Source organism: Myotis brandtii, unplaced genomic scaffold (assembly GCF_000412655.1).
Source record: "Myotis brandtii unplaced genomic scaffold, ASM41265v1 scaffold621, whole genome shotgun sequence".
In the NCBI taxonomy this organism is placed as follows: Eukaryota; Metazoa; Chordata; class Mammalia; order Chiroptera; family Vespertilionidae; genus Myotis; species Myotis brandtii.
This window is the reverse complement of record NW_005370372.1, coordinates 1,588,885-1,592,524: the sequence shown is the minus strand read 5'-3', so window position 1 is coordinate 1,592,524 and position 3,640 is coordinate 1,588,885.

Here is a 3,640-nt window from a genome sequence, read left to right as displayed (position 1 = left end):
CAAGTGTTTTATCCCCCAGTCCCTGACAAGTAGAGTTAAGGGTGTTTTTGAAGAACAGCTGCAAGGTTATCTTAAAGAATATACCCTGTGCCATTCTCCATGAGGACATAGCGTACACCATGTGAATATTATTTTGTAGTCTACCCAAATGACAGAACAATGCACGGGTACTGGAACCAAGGGCTAGAACTACTGCCATATCACTCCCAGTGAGGCAGCTGGGGAACTTGGAGATGATTTTTTTTTGCCTTCCCACCTGGTACAGGAGTGTGTGTGTGTGTGTGTGTGTGTGTGTGTGTGTGTGTGTATGGGGGGGGGCATTTGGCAATATCTATAGATATTTTTGGTTGTCACAGCTAAAGGATTCTACTGGAAACTGTGACTTTAAGCAAAACCATGTATAACAAAAACTAATTTTACCACAGGCTGAAATAAACAAGAATTAATTTCCTACAGCATATTTATGGTCACAAAAACACCACCAAAATTCTAAATAAAGGCCCAAACCACTATTATTATTATTAATATTATTATTATTATATACTTATTGATTTCAGAGAGGAAGGGAGAGGGAGAGAGAGATAGAAATATCAATGATGAGAGCGAATCATTGACCGGCTGCCTCCTGCACACCCCCTACTGGGGATGGAGTCCACAACCCAGGCATGTGCCCTTAACCAGAATCGAACCCAGAACCCTTCAGTCTGCAGGCTGACACTCTATCTATTGAGCCAAACCAGATAGGGCCCAAACCACTTCTTTTATTAAAAAAATATTTTTATGATTTCAGAGAGAGGAAGAGGGAGGGAGAGATAGAAACATCAATGATGAGAGAGAATCATTGGTTGGCTGCCTCCTGCTCAATCCCCAGGGATTGAGCCTGCAACCCAGACACGTGCCCTTGACTGGAATCAAACTCGGGAGCCTTCAGTCCACAGGCTGACACTGTATCCACTGAGCCAAACCAGCCAGGGCCAGCTTCTAATATTAAACATGAAATGTGAGCTGTACACACATTTAAGAAAGATTAGTAAAAGCAAGTTAGATAATTCTTTTCCAACCTGCTTATTCCATTTCAAGGTCTGGGTGGCCAGAGAGCAGCTCAGGGAGCAATGCAGGAGTCTATCCTGGACAGGACACCCTTCCATGGCAGGATGCACACACACACACACACACACACACACACACACACACACACACACTCACATACTCGCCCAGACTGGGACAATTCAGACACACCATTTCACCTCATGTACACATCTTTGGAACCAATGTCCCCAGAGAAAACCCATGCAGACATGGGAGAACGTGCAAACTCCACACAGACAGTGAGTGGCCTCAACAGGGAATCAATTATTATTTTTCTCTCATCAGCATTATCACAAAACTACGTTGACTGAGAGGACATTATCAAGGACTTGCTGTACTTTGAGTTAAGAGGACAGCGGAGAGATCATCTATATCCTGATGGAGCATTGCCTTCCCGAGCAGCCTTCTACTTTAAGAGCCCAATTCTCAGGAGTGCTTCCCTTGATGAGCTTCCTTTAAGGTTTGAGAGAAAATTAGATGTTAGAAAAATTAATTGGAAATTGGACTCTTATCTACCCTATTGAGTACTTTACATTATGTGTCATAGTTTGTGGTTTATAACTTTTTTATTCATTGGAGTTAGTAGAGGAACTAAAAAGGAATAAGATTTCTAGAAAATTCCAATTTAGTAAGTGAGGCACAGAGCCCCCAAGTCTGGGTTTTAAGCCAGTTCCCTAGTTCCTTTCTACTTGAAGTGTGGTCCTTGGACAAGTACTATTGGTATCACTGGGAAACTTTAAAAAATGAGAATCTCAGGCCCCACCCTAAACCATCTGAAGCATTTTAGTAATATCCCCAGGTATTTTGTACATAAATTAAAATTGAGAAGCACTGATCTAAGGAGTCTAGTCAATACCCAAGTTTGTTAACCTGATGATGGACAGTCAAGAAAGGCCTGATAGTAAGACATTCTTTATTATGATTTAGTTGCATGTACCTCAAACATGTGTGGCTTATTAACTGTCTTGTCAGGATAACTCATGCATAATTAACTAGATTTTGGGAACTATTTACCAGCAAAAGAAAAAAAAAATCTTAGCCCTAGAATGAACCTCTATCTGCACATTTCCTCTTGCTCAGATTGTGTTATCTGTTCTTTGTTCCTTTGAATAGTCAAATGGCTTACTTTATTTGTCTCTTCTCAATGTAATCTCACCAGCGAGTCCTTCTCTACCCATGTGTGAAAATTAATCTCAATATCCATCACTCTCTACCCCCTCACTTGCTTTATTTTCTTTGCTTACTTGTAGCAGTTTGACATCTTCCATATTCACTGTCCACTCTTGCTTCCATACACATGCATACACAGCCACACACTCATAGGAATGTAAACTGCAATTTAAGGACTTTTATTTTCACTGGGTATCCTATGAACTTATAAAATCCTATAAAATTACTAATTTATATACGTACTCAGTAAATATTGGTTGGATGCCAAGCAATATGGCAGAAGATCACAAAAGATGATTTTTTAAGATGTAAATCTTAGGAGCTTTTGACATTCTCTTGACTTTCTAAATCTTTTAAGCTTATAGCTAAAGAACCTGATGATTCAACCAGTGAATGTTGTACTGCAGGAAGACTGAATGCCAGGTAGATTTTTATCTAGGTGATAAATAATTTTTCATGTACATGTAATGAATTTCTTTGGGAAAATTGCATATAAATATGCAAAGAACTAACCTTCACCTCTAATGTTTTCGGTATTTGACTTGTAAACTATGGTCTGAGATCACAAAAGATGAATTGCATTTAATATATTTTTTGCTTTATCAGAGTGTCTCAAGTTAAAATACAGAGTGAGATATTTACATAGAGAAATCAGGTTATGTGCTGAAAAAAATGTACGTTGCAAAAATTTATCAAGAATTAGGTAAGAGAAGACTCTTGAAGAATCAGGGGATAAAAAGAGATTTCAGATAAATGCCTCACTTTCAGGTAGCTTAAAATCTATTTGTGGAGATAATACACCCATAGGCAAAGAAAATTACAGTGCAAGGTAGAAAGTGACAAATTAATGATAGAGAAAGCAAGTTAACCTCTGATCAGAGAAGACAGGCTGCAGTCAGAAAAGACTTCATAGGGGAAGTAGGGTAGTGCCAATGAAATATAAACATTTTCCCAAATTACTCCAAATGAAAGCCAACTTAAGGAGTTAATGCATAATAACTCTTCAAAGTTGAAATAGAAAAAATAATGAGTAATGTAAATAAATTGTCTAATCCAGCCAGGAGCATAGGTAGAACTCCGGGTGATTAATTGACTACCACAAAAGACATAATAGTTCCTATTGACTCTAGGCATAAAGAGTTACTGCCTGCGCAGCTTCTTCTCTTTTGAAGAGGAACACAAACCTTTAATGTTTTCAGTGCCTGCTGAGTTGACTATAACTCACAGGTAGAAACCATGTTTATGTTTCTAAGGAACCCCCAAGGGTGATGACATACCAGAATAATGTGAACAAGCGGCCCTTTTAATGCTTACAGCAGTGAATGGGTTTGAGCAATTTGCATTCCAGATCAAACTGAAAAGGAAACTAATCAAAAGCTGC